At 44.0% G+C, this 17,577-nt stretch overlaps 1 non-coding gene across 1 annotated transcript; it reads right to left on the bottom strand.

Moving 5' to 3' along the window:
* Positions 1–16,910: 16,910 nt before the first annotated feature.
* On the bottom strand, positions 16,911–16,984 carry Trnat-ugu. The gene has a single exon. It is a non-coding gene; the product is annotated as a tRNA-Thr (tRNA).
* Between the last annotated feature and the right edge of the window lie 593 nt (positions 16,985–17,577).

Below are 17,577 nucleotides of genomic sequence, written 5' to 3'. Positions count from 1 at the left end.
TTTATTTCATTATTACTTACTTTGGAGTGTTTCGACACCAACGCTATGTCTGGAGGATAAATGAATGGAGGAAGTTGTTCATTACTCATGGAGATTACTGTAGTTTTCGGAATTAATTCCGACACACATTCGACGGGAGGGAACAGCTCAACATAGCACAACAGTAACATGAAACTAGGCCACTTTTGTGACGGGTTAAGCCTGGTGTGGGAAAGCATGATATCTGTGATAATATATTCGTTGTTTATTAGCGGAATACTATTAACTCGCAGAATATGAAGTAAACCAAGGAATAGCCACAGTAGACTCGTGTGTTTCGGACTGAATCGTGTTGACTGGCCATAGAAATAATTTATGCAGGAGTGTTGTTTTATTTTGGATTAAAAAGACACCGCTTATACATTATGCCATGTGGTTAGCAGTAGTATGTTGTAATGTTATTACTGGCTGTGTGTCGGTTACCGTCTTGATCTAGAGCGTAGCATCGCGGAGTCCGAAGCTCAGGCTCTACACTTCAGCAAAAAAAAAATGGTTCAAATGGCTCTGAGCACTATGGGACTCAACTGCTGTGGTCATTAGTCCCCTAGAACTTAGAACTAGTTAAACCTAACTAACCTAAGGACATCACAAACATCCATGCCCGAGGCAGGATTCGAACCTGCGACCGTAGCGGTCTCGCGGTTCCAGACTGCAGCGTCTTTAACCGCACGGCCACTTCGGCCTGCTACACTTCAGCACATCCACTCTTAAAGTTAGGAGAAAAGCTCTCGAGCCTGAAGTCCTTTTTGATATGGACTCCCACTCATTCTCGTAAAAGTCTCCTAATTGGAAAGCTGGAGACCTGTCAGAGGCTGCGAAAAACGCGCTTCTGTCGTGGAGGCAGTGTGAATGCCTCTAAATGAGGAAAAATCAGAAATGATTAACCGCGTTGAGAACAAAAGAGGACGAAAAGTCAGCCATATCTGAACTATTTCTACAGGAAGTTCTATGGACTATTCTGCCACGAGACTCTTGGTCACAACGAGATCCTTCTGGTACTAAATTATTAAGAAATCTGTGGAAATACGTTTGTCAGAAAATATTATTAATAGTTAGGGTTTCTTTGCACTGGATAAGGTGAAGGGAACCATCTATTTTTTTTAATATCTTTAAAAAGAAAACGTTTTACTGATAATGTCACGTCAAGCGACAGGTAATTTTATTTGTTGTGACGTGAATTTTAACTCTGGCGATCCGCCGTTCGACAGAGGTCGTGCATGAAATAGCAAAAATGCATGAGCCAGCGTGCCACAGGTGGAGCAGTATTCGTGGAGGACACTGAACTGAATACACCGCGCAGTTACCTACGCCTATGTGCTTCTGTGCCTATTTTTGGCAGCTAGGTGCACCGATAAGCTCCAGCGTAAAACACTTATTTGATAATGGCTGAATGACTGCCACTCGAAATATCGTTGACGTCATCCGGCTGCAGTCCTGAAATCTCATTATGATTGCGCCAGATAAACTTCAAGACTTAATACTAATTATTATATATGTGATATCATTTTTTATTTCATTTCATTACGAATGGACATGATATTTAAAGATATTAACTAACAAGCCAGACTTCCGCGGTTACTTATTTTTCCTCCAAGAGTCCAAAAGTCGGGGTCTTACATGTTGCCTCTTGCTATCGCCACTCCCAGTCCTAGGGGTTCAACAGCATCACTTTATCGACCTCACATACTATATACTCCAATATACGTACCGCTGTGGCTCAGTTGTCATCATAATTGTATCAGCCTGATTCCAGTCATAAAATATTTGTTGGAGCGCTGATAACAACGATGTTGAGCGCCCTAAACTGACAAACAACACCAGCAATCAGCCTAACAATCCCTCTGTAACATTCACTATTTCTGGTGATTTTTTCCCGTGACTCCCTTCACTTCCACTCCAACACCAAAGCCTAGAGGTGAAACGTGATAGGAAGTATCACGAATAAGTATAGCAAACATCGAAACTGTAATTTCAGTTCTCTTGCATTATTTTTAGGTGTCACTACCTTCCTACCCTTGTTCGTACTCCCAGCGATAAAATATATTGAGTAGTATTAGCAAATAGCCCAGTGGCACTGAATATTATGGATGTGAAACTAACACTGGTCGTTTTTACTAAGTTATCATGTCAATTCCTTCTCACCTCCATATTCCCCACCCCCCAACGCTGGCAGGAGTGTTACTCCTCCATAATTTTGCTGCTATACTACGCCATATGTGCACTAGTTTGGATGAAACTTCTCCAGACACTCCAGAGTTATGCTCACATGTCACACACATCGCTCCCCATACATCTGCCCTCACCCCAAGGAGTGTCGGAGATGTCCCCGTCTAAAAGTATCTTTTTTCAGATTGTAAGTCATTTATAAACAATATTTGGTTGAAATGGGCTCAGGCGTTCACGGATTAGCTTAAATGTCACCACTCAGCCGTCCACATACCCACATATACGTGTATTGGTGATAGCGGTGTTTACCTCCACGGTAATTTTCTCCTGGTTCCAAGTCATATACATGAGGACTATTCAGAAAACAAGTTCCGATCGTTCGCGAAATGCAAACTACTGTGAACACTGTGAAAATCCGATGAAGCCTTGCGCAAATGTGTTGGGCAGTGTCTCTAGTACGCCCGTCGATTGCGTGGCGTTGCTCTTTTCAGTTCTGAGCGCACCCTGAGCCCGTAAAGATGCTTAGAAAATAGTGACTCCCATCAAGTATGAGGACCTTGAAAGAAATTTCGTTTGTAGCTTTGCATCCCACATGACATAACTGTCATGCGTTTCCTTCTTCAAAACAATTCTGCAGCGGCATTGAAGCTGATCTCGCAGCGTTTTCGGTGGGAAATGTTCGATCACCAATAATACAGCCCATAATTGGCTGCCTCTGAGGTTTTATCTCCGCTCACATGAACCGCTGGCTATGAAGACAACATTTTGGCACAGACAACGAGCTGTAGACCAGCGTAGAGAATTGGCGGAAAGCACTGGCGGCTGTCTTCTACGACGATGGTTTTGGAATGCTAGTACAACGCTACGACAAATGTTTTAGTCGGAGTGGCGACTATGCGGATAAGTAGCTGATAGTTGTAGGTAACTGTCGCAAACAAAACATTTTTAATTTTCACCATGGTTTCCATTTCGCGGCCTATCGGAACTTAGTTTCCGAATAGCCCTTGTATATATCATTTGATAGCCCCGTAATTTTTCGATCTTTCCCTGCCTAAGCTGTAGTTCCACCTGCTGGTTGTTTGTGTAGCCACATTAAATGTGCTATGCCGGACTGTTCTGTAGTACCACTTGCTGGCTGTCAGTACAACAATATTAATGATGCAGCGCTACAGGAGAGACACAGGAGCATTCCCGTCCACCAATCAACAACAACAGTCATGTGTACTTTACTTTTACTAGGTCGAATACTGTCTTGAGCTTGTTGGTATTGCTCTTTTGGCTGTTCCAAGGTCTTCAAGACGATAAAAAGCTATGACCATGGTATTGGCGCCTGACTACAGAACTGGATACGCAGACTGCAGATATGTCACGAAACCTGCAATTTTAACACGTCAGCATTCTCCTCACTAGCTTCAGATAGATTATGGTGTGTTTCTAAACCTTAACCACTTTATTTGTCTCATTGTACGTATGAGAAATACACGTGATGTTCAGTTAAAACGACGGTATATTTTCGCTTTTATTACTTTGTTGTCATTCGTCGTTTTCCTGTGTGGGATAATTCAGTAATCTTTACTGCAGTAAAAATACCTAATATATTAATTTGAACATTTGTAAATGCTTTCTAGCACCGCCCTTACATAACAAACACCTTGATTAAATAATGGTTAACCCTAAAAGCACTGCTCAGGTGCCGGCCGGTGTGGCCGTGCGGTTAAAGGCGCTTCAGTCTGGAACCACGTGACCGCTACGGTCTCAGGTTCGAATCCTGCCTCGGGCATGGATGTGTGTGATGTCCTTAGGTTTATTAGGTTTAAGTAGTTCTAAGTTCTAGGCGACTGATGACCTCAGAAGTTAAGTCGCATAGTGCTCAGAGCCATTTGAACCATTTGAACTGCTCAGGTTGATTACATTGTTTTTCATTATTCATGTGTGTCTAAACGTAGTGCGTGTGTGTTGTACGCTTCTGTGGGAAAAATGAAAGTCTTTTCTTTACATTCAATGACTTTAAATGGTCTGATTTAACTGCGTCGTGAAGTGTTGCGTTGCTTTTAGCGTCGTACACTCGCCGAATCATAACCTCTTAAATATAAACTTACTGAACGTTACTAAATTGATAGAACTTCCATGGCAATTGGATACCTTGATTAGAATTTCATTCTTATGTGACCTTATTTTCAATGTTTCCTGGGCAGAAAAATGTCAGCCTACGAAAGAATTAAGAAATTTCCAGTATTATGTTGCTGAATGGTAGTACGCACACAACAGCTTTAGTCTGCATAGAAAGGAAGGCAGATCGGAGTTTATCCTTCGTTTGAAAACGACGTCCTTAGAGTCGGAGTACAAATTCGTATGGAGAAGGATGGTGAAGGAAATCGGCCATACTAATTCAAGGGAACCATCCCGGAGTTTGCCTTAAACGATTTAGGGAAATCACAGACAACCTAAATTTCGACGGCCGGGCGCGGATTTCAACCGTCCTCCCGAATGCGAGTGCAACTTGCTAACCATTGCGCCATCTTCCTAAGGCGTCTGCAAAGGATTAGCGTAAATTTTATTGTTTCTCTTATTAACAAATACGATGTTAATTTCATGTACTGAATCGTACCATGACCATGGGGATTTCCTCCTGAATTTGATCCTACGGAACTACACGTATAAATAGAAATAAAATAAACAGATGAATCATAGTATGGTACACTATGACTATTGGATGTGTCTACGTAACTGGAACTTTTCATTTGGACGTGGCAAAATAACACTCGCAGAGAAAATGTACGTGTAGCCTAGCGCCACCGTTCGGACTCTGACAAAGTTCGACTCAGTAATCGTTGATCTGAAGGACTTGGGAGCATCGTAGCGACGGATGGCACAGAAAATTCCAGTGCAGTTACTGCAGAACAAATGGTGGCGAGGTGGACTGAGAACAACCGCGTGACAAGAAGAGGAGATGGGTTTCCTCCTAGAGAGATTACATCACGAAAAGCAAATAGAATCTTCTACTGGCTCTGAAGAACAGACGGATGACGAGAGCTGAAGTCTGGGCAAAGTTTACAGACAGAGTGTGACCACAAACCGTCGGGAACAAATCACCGAAAGCTGCATTGAGACGTCAACTTCTCATGCAGTTATTACCGCTGACACTACACCACAGACACGGGAGTGTGGTGTTCAGAGATGACTGTCACTTCTGTCTGTGGTGGTGAGATTGACGTCAATCTGTCCGTAGATGGCTTGGTGGAAGGTTACAGGGGCCCACGATTCTCCTGACCGATACTTCTCCAACTCATGGACTCATGAAGTTGGGTCTATTGAAGATGACAACAGGACTGATTTGATAATTGTTGGACCTCGAATGCAAGCTCGACAGTATGTGCGAGAATAGTAAACGTTGTAGTCATAGCTGAGCTGAGTACTACATAATACACTCCTGGAAATGGAAAAAAGAAGACATTGACACCGGTGTGTCAGACCCACCATACTTGCTCCGGACACTGCGAGAGGGCTGTACAAGCAATGATCACACGCACGGCACAGCGGACACACCAGGAACCGCGGTGTTGGCCGTCGAATGGTGCTAGCTGCGCAGCATTTGTGCACCGCCGCCGTCAGTGTCAGCCAGTTTGCCGTGGCATACGGAGCTCCATCGCAGTCTTTAACACTGGTAGCAAGCCGCGACAGCGTGGACGTAAACCGCATGTGCAGTTGACGGACTTTGAGCGAGGGCGTATAGTGGTCATGCGGGAGGCCGGGTGGACGTACCGCCGAATTGCTCAACACGTGGGGCGTGAGGTCTCCACAGTACATCGATGTTGTCGCCAGTGGTCGGCGGAAGGTGCACGTGCCCGTCGACCTGGGACCGGACCGCAGCGACGCACGGATGCACGCCAAGACCGTAGGATCCTACGCAGTGCCGTAGGGGACCGCACCGCCACTTCCCAGCAAATTAGGGACACTGTTGCTCCTGGGGTATCGGCGAGGACCATTCGCAACCGTCTCCATGAAGCTGGGCTACGGTCCCGCACACCTTTAGGCCGTCTTCCGCTCACGCCCCAACATCGTGCAGCCCGCCTCCAGTGGTGTCGCGACAGGCGTGAATGGAGGGACGAATGGAGACGTGTCGTCTTCAGCGATGAGAGTCGCTTCTGCCTTGGTGCCAATGATGGTCGTATGCGTGTTTGGCGCCGTGCAGGTGAGCGCCGCAATCAGGACTGCATACGACCGAGGCACACAGGGCCAACACCCGGCATCATGGTGTGGGGAGCGATCTCCTACACTGGCCGTACACCACTGGTGATCGTCAAGGGGACACTGAATAGTGCACGGTACATCCAAACCGTCATCGAACCCATCGTTCTACCATTCCTAGACCGGCAAGGGAACTTGCTGTTCCAACAGGACAATGCACGTCTGCGTGTATCCCGTGCCACCCAACGTGCTCTAGAAGGTGTAAGTCAACTACCCTGGCCAGCAAGATCTCCGGATCTGTCCCCCATTGAGCATGTTTGGGACTGGCTGAAGCGTCGTCTCACGCGGTCTGCACGTCCAGCACGAACGCTGGTCCAACTGAGGCGCCAGGTGGAAATGGCATGGCAAGCCGTTCCACAGGACTACATCCAGCATCTCTACGATCGTCTCCATGGGAGAATAGCAGCCTGCATTGCTGCGAAAGGTGGATATACACTGTACTAGTGCCGACATTGTGCATGCTCTGTTGCCTGTGTCTATGTGCCTGTGGTTCTGTCATTGTGATCATGTGATGTATCTGACCCCAGGAATGTGTCATTAAAGTTTCCCCTTCCTGGGACAATGAATTCACGGTGTTCTTATTTCAATTTCCAGGAGTGTATATTCCCGCTGGATAATGCGAGGCCCTACACTGCAGTTCACACCTCAAATACTATGAGGGATAACGCGTGTATTTGCGTAGCAGTTAGCCCACAAAATTTGAAAACTGCGAAACAGGAAGATCCTGACGTGAAAAAGCGCCAATGTTTTGTAAGCCATGACATAGTGCGACCTCTAACGTATGATCGTATTGGAGGAAACGCAAATATCGACTGGAAAAGATGAATAACTGTATTAGTTTACTTATGCAAAATTTATGACATGAACAGTTTTCTAATCTAAAAGTACCGCATATAAAACAAAATTACATTATTCCAGATTAAATCCACTGAAGATGGCTTAAGGTGGAACGCATCTGGAACAAGTAAAATAGATTCTGACGTGAGAAAGGCATTTGAATTTATAAAACGAAGCTTTGAGGAATATACAGATCCTTTACGTGCCTGCCGTTCGTCTGACTTGTCGCCGATATGGTAGGTCTACATATTCTAAACTATGGAAAGGCGTATACTTGTATACCATCTTCTAGCCACGATCTTCATGTACTGACATATCATACATTTAGGAATGGCAATAAATTCCTCAAGAGAATATCCATGCACGTGGGTGTAACACTCACACAGACGTTGATGATGAACATTGTTTCCGAATTGAATGCCAGTTTAATCATCTAGTAACCATTACGTGATAAAGATGTCCACGAAGTTTGAGAATCACTGTACTAGTGCTTCATGGTGTATCACTTTCAGTTTCCATCAGTACACGAGATCTATTAGTTGTATATATTGTGCATAATGTTTTGCCAAAGCTTTGTTCTCATGTTTCAAAACAAATTTGTACGTGATTTGGTAAGTAATTCATTCTTGTTTAGTTGGGTTAGTGTAAACGATATGCTTCGTGACATTCAGTTGATCTAAAATGTAATTAAGTTCGATCGCGTTTAAAATGAGATTGCAGGCCTATTTAGCTGTGCTGTTCACACCAAAGCCGTGCAGGGTTTATACTGTGTACACGATTCTGTCGTCGACGCCTCATGGTTTTCAGAACTAGACTGCGCAACAGATTTAACCGGTAACTGTTTTGAAGCCCCGTCGTTTTCCCCTCCAGTGCGACGCATATGTTTGAATTTTGGATCGAAGGTGCCTACAACTTTGCAGTGTAAAGTGCACAGGCATAGAGTCATGGGACGTCATTCTCGGGTTCCGTGACGCTTCAAACAGCAAAATTTCGACACATGCGGAAAAAGGACAGAACTCAGGAGTTCACTTGAGGTGTATGATTGGTTAATGATGGCACATTGGCATCAAATTTCACCGTAATTCTGCCCAACGCCACTGTGAAACTGTCACAGGATGGGAGGGTCGTCACACCACTTCTTACCCTCATCTCGCCCCTTCTCTTTACGCCTCTACAGCGGGAAGTCAGCACAGCCACGCCCAGAGTTGAAATTACGCTGATTTCATATGGGTGGCCGGGCAAAGCATTTCAGACACACCATCCCTCAGAATCGTCACAAAAAGGCCTCAAGGAATGGCGTAGAGGACCACCCAAATGAAACAGCTAATTTCAACCCTCGGCGCCGCGGTTCAGGACCTCCATCCCAGAGGTGTCAAGAAAGGGATGAGATATGAGTAATGGTGGAGGAAGGGGTAGGGGAGCTACTGACGACATTCCCATCGTGTTACATGTCCACGATGGTGTTTGGCGGAATTGTAGTGAAATTTGGTGTCAATATGACATCATTAACCCAGCTTAAACCTCACATGAACTACTGAGCTCTGGTCTTCTTCCTGCATGTGTAGACACGTTGCCAGCCGTGTTGGCCGAGTGGTTCTAGGCGCTTCAGTCCGGAACAGCGCGACTGCTACGGTCGCAGGTTCGAATCCCGCCTCGGGCATGGATGTGTGTGATGTTCTTAGGTTATTTAGGTTTAAGTAGTTCTAAGTTCTAGGGGACTGATGACCTCAGATGTTAAGTCCCATAGTGCTCAGAGCCATTTGAACCATTTGTAGACACCTTGCTGTTTGAAACGTAGCCAAGCCCGCGGATGATAATTCAGGGCGCTCCGCATATTTCACATGAATTTCTAGCTTCTGTGACTCATTGGGGCAAAATAAAGGTGTTTCAAAAAATTACCCTTTAATTGTGTTATGCAGTGTAGATGCTTTGGTCATTTTAGCAAAGAAGGAAGTCGTTCCGGTACTAGTAGGAGATAAAAAAAATTCCATGTACGAATCTTAATGGATGCGAAGTAGTAGGAAAATGAAAATTAGGAGAGGTACAGCTGTCATCAACCCGAAGTTTGGTTACAGCACCACAGTTATTTAGTAGACATCGTCTTATTGCAGTTGGTATACCATCCCCGTCCTTTGAACTGACATACTCCGCCAGTTTTGGCATTAAAAAATGTTGCCGAAGATGGAAGATTTGATAAGTCACGCGTAGGAGTCGTAGGAGTGATCAAGGCGAAGAAAATCAGACGTAAGGCCATACCTCACAGCGAGAATCCGCAGAGGGTATGCATTAACAGAAGTCAATTTTGGTCTCGCTCATTAACCACCTCTGTGCATGTCGATGCGCCACCGTTCAACGTCTTTTACTGAACGATTGCTTTAGCCCGGGGCAGATCAAAGCGAGATGTGCTCGCACCCGGCCCACACTTTATCGCCTCATTACGACCAGAAACATGGCGGCGGTAATTGACACATTAAACTAGACAGGCCGGAGCGCCGTGTCGCGGCCTCTAATAACGCAATAAAGTCCCACCGGCTGGCCTCCGCTCGCATATTACGCGAAACACAGCGTGGTAATTACGCGGCCTTTTGTGCGCCGGCTGCGCGCGCACTATTTGTTTTGTTATCTGTATTGTGGCCGCACTAACTAACTTGCCAAAGTTTCTTAAACTTCCGATTTGCCGTTGAACACCAGGCGAGTTGGTGTAATTCTGCATCGAACTCAGAATTGTGATTGCGTCAATTTCATTTAGCAGAGCTATTGATTCACTATGTCACTCATTGATTTTGTTTTTATCATCTGCATTCCGAAGATTCGATCGACGCAGGCTCTCCACTCCAGCGTACTCTCCTCATCTCTGTACAGGTGCACATCCTATCATCCGCCGACCGTGGTGGCCGAGCGGTTCTAGACGCTACAGTCTGGAACCGTGCGACCGCTACGGTTGCAGGTTCGAGTCCTGCCTCGGGCATGGGTCTGTGTGATGTCCTTAGGTTAGTTAGGTTTAAGTGGTTCTAAGTTCTAGAGCACTGATGACCTCAGAAGTTAAGTCCCATAGTGCTCAGAGCCATTTGAACCGAACATCCATTTAACCGTGCATACTAGAGTCACGTCTCGTCTCCCTCTACAGTTAACACTCCCTTTCCGTCCCCAAGCACACCCACCCAACCACCCACCGACCCATCCACCCACCCACCAGCTGACCGTCTCCACCCACCCACACAAACGCACACGCGTGCGCACACACACATACACATACATACACACACACACTTTCCTCCATTACCATATGAACTATTCCTTGATGCTTCAGGCTGTGGCTCATCATCCTTTCCCTTCTTGTCAAGCTGTGCTGTAAACTCTTCTCTCAGTAACTCAGTTCTGTACGACTTCATTAATTCGTCGATCTACCCATTTCTTGTAACGCTACATACCAGAAACTTCTCTTCCCTTCTTACGGTTCTGTTTATCGCACACGTTTCACTTACTAACAACTCTTAAATTTAAAGTTTTAGTTCATTTATGTGTAGAACTATCTATAAACGACACGCTTCGCAACGTGTAATTGATCTCATTTGTAAAGAATTTAACTTATTCACAGTCTCTTGTTAGCAATTACATTTGGTGCTTTGCCTTTGGGTCCAAATAGCAAAATGTTATGTCATTGTCCAAGAAACGAACAAGCTACGTATAGTTGTTCGTGCGAGAAACACGTTTAAATTCACTTTGCTAAACTGGAATGTTTTCAGCAGTGCTTGAATAATAGTCATTCTGCACGCTAATCTTATTGGATGTTGGTGTCTTTTAAAGTTGTATTGTAATTTACTTGAAATGGATCCTTTTTATCTTTTCTGATTAATATTCACGCTTATTTTATGCCGTTTAGAAACTTTCTTGCGATCTTATACCAAGCGCAATGAGCAAATTTAAGAATTCTGTTGGGAAGTTTCCACGTATTAAAACTTCACGCATGATGCGACATTTTTTCACATACCTCAGTGTTTATGACGTCATATCTCTCTTGAACTGTGTGTCGTAGGCCTATGATGATATACTTGTGTAGGTACATTCGGAGTCGCATAGCGTTATTAGCAACGAAGTAATAAATTTAAACGTCTCGTGTGATGCGGCAGATTTCCAGGCATCTTATTGTTTATGACGTCATATCTCCTAATATATGGTAGGTAGGCGGTTCTTACCATCACAGCGATTGTTACCCCTTGCCAGAAAATAAGGGATATGTGTACCAGGTTTAGTTGAAATCACTCCAGCGGTTTAGGAGGCTACACACACACACACACACATGTACATTTTTATAACGTTGTTTGGGTTAAAAATTATGACAATGAGGCTGAATTTGATTAGACACAAGGTGAAACAGCTGTATGCATTTACATGTATTATAAGGCGCTTGGTCTTGCTTTTGTCCGCTGCGCAAACAGCACACTTGTTCTAAACAAATCTGTGTGCCGTTCAAATCTTTCGTAATATTCTTCATTTCAGTTTCAACATGAGACATGTTCTTTACCTTCGATGCTTTTGTGTACAAGACAAATACCATTCACTGAGCCAAGACGCCGCTAATCTCTATTAGGAAAGTGTGTTGACGGTGCAGTATGTTTATAAATGAAAAAAGATTTCATTGTAATAGTGCACTTATTACACAGATCGACATGGGTTCTGCGGTTTGGAAAGTAAGTGGTGTTCTATGCTAATTCGTTGCCACTGAACATGTAAAGAATATGTCCGTTCCCCCAACACCCTCGATTTCCTCCACACAGCTACATCTCCCAGTGTACTGCTGGATATGCGCTACTGACTATCTTATTTCGTGTAATTTGTATAAATGTGGCAGCATTTTTTGTTTGTATGATGGTGATGGTAACGGTTAAACTGAACTTCAAAAACACGTTTCTTTGCTATCGCAGAAACCAACAGTTGATTGAGCTTTAGAACTAGAAGAAGGTATTTACGCTCGTTGTTGCGTGTAGTGTTATGTCGTCGAAGCCGTGTTAAAAATGTCGGGAAGATAACACGTGACTAGCGCAGATGCATTTTGTTACATATATTTAATTTATGTGGTAAGTAGAAGAAGTCAACAAATAGCAGGACTTGTGCGGAAATCGTATTTTACTTATTTCAGCATGCAGCTCGGAGATCACAAAAAGTAATTTGCACCACACATTATATCCCATACAAGAGTGGAGCAATTAAAGAATTTAAGTGAATGTAAAATGTAGGGTTTCAAGTCGCTGTTCCCACTGTATGGAGCGGACGAAAGAAACATATCGATGATTCTCTGTCCTGTATCACGAAAGTAAGGGATACAAGAAAAATGAAATTAGATTCTGCGATTAGACCTGTGCTTCATGGTCCAGTGCTGGCGATTACAGCTCCACCAACATTAATGGACACATTTGTATCCTCTGAAACTGAGATAAGTCATGAAAGTTGTGAATCTGACTATTCCGCATGTGGTACCCACGGTGACCGAAACAGAAAGTGACAATTTGGTGAAGTACGTGTGACTCTCAAAAGACGCAGCACAACTTCTGGGATCACGTCTCAAAGAAAATAATTTACTTGCACACGATACATCTTGTTTAATGTACAGATACCATGATAAAGGCTTTAATGAATTTTTGTTGAATGTGATATAAAGATGTTCTGAAAAGACATCGCCGGATTACTGACGAAAGAGGTAACTCAAAAGCGTGGCTGTAAGCAGTGGATGTAATTTATATATCACTCGAAGTGAAGTTTGAAAGCAGTGTTGCTATATGTCGGAAATGATTCCAACTGCACTCTGGGTACACTTAAAAGAGACATACAGTACCATAAAAGTGCTACTCCAATTTGTGAAATATGAAGACCACAATTGTTAGCATGTGGTGACTTTAAAGTGATCGATATTGTTCTCAGCTAGCAAACAGAGTCCACCGACATGCCTTGATATGTGTAGGAATGGGACAGCAGAGCATATAATAAGCATTGGGGTGGCCTAAGAGGAAAACCTGAGAAAGGGATAACAAAATATTGTGAATGAGCATTTGATTAGCCCACATCGCATTTTGTTGTACGAGAGGCGTTTAGTAAATAATGTAACACATTTCTTTTTGAAAGCAGGCTGGTTTTATTCAGTATTCCAGTACACAATATTATTCAGCATTCTTCTGGCAAAAAAAAAACCCTATTTTTCAACATAATCTCCGTTCAATGCCATGGCCTTATGCTATCTTTCTGGAGGAGGGGGTGAGGGGGAGGGGGGAGGGACCTATATAGCCACACGCTACCATTCTATTTGCCGACTTCGGGGCCAACGTCTTGCTGCATGAATAAACTTCCCATCATCCACATACTGTGGATTCTACAATTTACTACATTTCCCATCGGTCTCTGAACAGCATTCCGTTCAGTATTCACCTCCACACCATCATCGTATTTTAACTGCAGCACACTTCACTGAGTGCATCTTCAGGCACATGGACCGTCTGTGCAGGACTGTGCCGGAGACTGCGTATATTCAGTGGATTTTACTGAAGTCGGCAAATAAGGCAAGTCCGAGGACGGACCCGCGAGGATCCCGCGGATTACGAGGGTGCGGCCGACACAATGGGCGCTGGCCGCGGCTGTCCTAATCCCGAGCTCTGCGCCCGTAGGTCCCTGGTCCCCGGTCCCTGTCCCTGCGACTGCCCCCTCTGTTGTCTTTGTGCGCCGCTTTTAGTGGTCACAATGGCGGTATTAAGAAGAACACAGTGGTGGCGGATTATGCGCTGCATCCCCAGGGCTACATACCGCATTTTTTGTGTTCGTACTTTTACGTCCTCGATTGTGTGACCACATACGCCTTTTTGGGTGTGTTTCGTGGAGTGGAAGAGAAAGGAGCTTGACTGATCGAAATTCATCCCGATGCCGATTGTTGATGCTACGGATTGGCTTCATTTTATGGATTAAGCACCTATGTTAGTGATCGCTTAAGGGTTTTTCTGCGATATTGATTTGTGGTGTGATTTCGACTGTTTCGAGAAGTTACTGACTCCATGCTATCCCACGACATACTCGTAGCTTTGTTGAGGGATGGGGACGCTCTTCTTGATCACTTTATGTGAAGGTTTTGGTCGTACCAGCCCTCATCGATAATGTGATACCCATCACTGAAACATTCAAATATTTTGTGGGTGAGGTTTTTATTAGTAAATATCGTTAGAATTTTTTCATCATTCCGAAGGATGTTTACTTTTAATAATAACTTTTCTGCATTTCTTTGTTTGTAAGTCATCTATTTGTGGTGCTTCATGAAAGGTTGTGACTCCTTCCCATAGAGCGTGACCCTAAGAGCCCACCTAAGAAGGTTGGAGCTCTAAGGAAGAAAGAAGTTTGAGGTTTAGCGTCTCGTGGACATCAGTCTCATTTGAGATGGAGTACAAGCTCGGCTATTTCATGGAAGTGGGAAGGAAACCAACCATGCCCATTCAAAAGAATCATTCCGGCATTTGCCTCGAGAGATTTAAGGGAATCACGGGAAACCTACATTTGTGTGGCCGGGACTAGAATTTGATCCGTTGTCTTCGCGAATGCGAGTTCAGTGTACTAACTACTGCGCCCCCTCTCTTGGCTCGGAGCTCTATATTCTTGTGCACTGAACACCACCACCCCACATCAAAGGTTCATAGGTGAGTGCTGGAAGAACTGTTGTGTAACCTTATTTCTTGTTTGATTTGGTGTCGCGCCACTTCTTACAGCCGATTTTTTTCCCCAGAGTCCGCGCAGCTATTCTCGGAAACTCACAATCTCTCAGCATCTTCCATCTCTGGTGAATGACACAGATGACGACATCTTGATAAGTTCATTGCCAGATCCAGCACATGCTTAAACTGAAAGTTCTCATGGAATTGAGCAAGAACGTCATTGTAGCAATGTTGGTTAATAGTTTGACTTTCAGAAGCCTAGTGAAGATACGTAACTCCATGGATCTCGAAAAAAAAACATCAGTATCACTTTGATTCTTGATTTGCTCGTTTGAGCTCTCTTCTCTCTTCGTGATGTTGGGCCCTTCCAGTGCATGGACTGAAGCTTAGTTTGTGAACAGTAAGTGAAAACCCGAGATTTACCAAATGTTGTTAGTCCTTTCAAGAAATTAGGATCATTTCCAGTGTTATTCAGAGCGTCAGTACAAACATTTTCACTGGCTTTTTTTCGCTTTGTTCGATCATGAGAAGTTCCGGCACCAATTTCGCACGTATTTTTCTCATGTTAAAATGGTTATGTAAAATTAGCCTTGGGCATTCTTTGCCACTTCTTACAGTTTAAGCAATCGATCGACTGCTCAACCGATGGTCAGACCGAATCAGCTTACGATATTTTATTTAGATTTTGATGCTGAAGGGGGCACTGGGCGTGAGTGATCTTAAACGTCTTCTTGGATATCTTGGAAACGTCTGAACCAAACAAAAACTCACGTGATAAACAGTCTGCATCACGCATTTCCTTTAGTAGAAATTAGGTTTCAGTAGCAGTTTTTCCAAGTTTCATGTAAAACTTCACGAGAATTCGTTGCTCGTTTATTAGATACAATATAACACCTCTTTCACAAACGAAGGCCTCTCATTTTCGGTACATCCTTGATTACTCTGTGACAGCAAGAGTCTCATTATTTTGTAGCCACACTTGGTATTTCTTAGAATTAAGCCATATATTGTCTACACTTTCATAGTTAATTTGGAACTAATGGAGGTTCTCTCTTCGAAAGGCATCAAGCGAATTTTTATTTTCTTTTTTAAATAGATAAATTTTGTGTTTATTTTATGTTGGTTTTGAATGTTATGCTATTCAGAATCACTACAACGATCTTGTGCTCACTAATCCCTGTATTTCTCATAATTTTCTCTATTTGCTCGGGATTAGTTATTGCTAAGAAATCGATTTCGTTTTTGTAACCATCTACGCTTCGCCTGATAACTTGTACTAACTATTCAGAATATTTTTCGAAAAAAGCATTCAGTACAATTTCGGACGTTGTTTGGCTATCATCGACTTTGAACATGTATTTTTACCAACACATCGAGAGTAGTTTGGAGTCACCACCAAGACTAATTGTATGAATGGGATGCCTATTTGAGATGAAAGGCAAGTTTTCTTTGAACTGTTCAAGAACTGCATAGCCTACTTGGGGTATTGAGTAAAATGAACTAATTGTTAACTTATTCCCACAGTCAAGCATAAACTCTACCCACGTTAACTGATAGTAACTAAGTACTTCAATGTCGGTACGAAGTAGACTAGTTCTAACAGCGATAAACGCACCACTGCCGACTGTATTTAATCCATCCCTTCTGAAAACCATTAGGTCCTTTGTAAAAATTTCGGCTGGACCTACTGGCGCCAGGAGTTCTGGTTCTTTCGCAACACAGCTACAACAATTTACTACGATAATACGTATGGTTCCTAATTCAACACTTGCTTTGTGTTCGATCTGCAGTCTTTGAGACTGAGACAATTTTTGTTCTTTCCCGAGATCCTCTAGCCATTCCACTCCACACAGCTCTCACTAAGGGTAGTGACAATTAAATCAATAACCTAAGCTGTCGACAGGCGTTGATATACATCAACCGGGACAGTTTGTGTGCCCCGACCGGGACTCGAACCCGGGATCTCCTGTTTACATGGCAGATGCTCTATCCATCTGAGCCACCGAGGCCACAGACGATAGTGCGACTGCAGGGATTTATCCCTTGCACCCTCCCCGTGAGGCCCACATTCTCAAATTAATGGCCACACACTACATTCGTAGTGCCCCTGCCCATTACACTCATTACTCGCGGCAGACAATCTTACCGAGTCCCGTAGTTCGGGCAACGCGTGTGCATCCGCAAAAAAGAAGCAGGTCAATGACCAGTTAGCCTTAATTATATGGAGATGGTATCTGTTCTTTCGGACATGTCCGAAAGAACAGATACCATCTCCATATACCCTTTGTGACAGCCCAGATTTTGCAGCCTTGTAAGGCTTCCTCTAAGACAGGACAAGCGACTGCATATGCCTCAGGATCTATCTCACAGATAGCGCCTTAAACACATATCTCAAGCGAACAGGGAGGCCTTTCAATCGCCCTGCACCTTCTGATGATCTGCTACTCGACAACAGTTAGGGGTCAACTTCAGCGCGGGCAGTGACTGGCTCGTCAACAGCAGTGGACCAGTTGGGCGACACTTGGGATGTACTGGACATTTCTCGGATACCCACGTCCAGCCTCCATGGTGGTGTCCCTTGCAACAACCTGAAGCTGTATGA

The sequence above is a fragment of the Schistocerca piceifrons genome, chromosome 2, assembly GCF_021461385.2.
Source record: "Schistocerca piceifrons isolate TAMUIC-IGC-003096 chromosome 2, iqSchPice1.1, whole genome shotgun sequence".
In the NCBI taxonomy this organism is placed as follows: Eukaryota; Metazoa; Arthropoda; class Insecta; order Orthoptera; family Acrididae; genus Schistocerca; species Schistocerca piceifrons.
The sequence above is the reverse complement of the archived record's forward strand: the minus strand, read 5'-3'. Positions and strand labels throughout refer to the sequence as shown.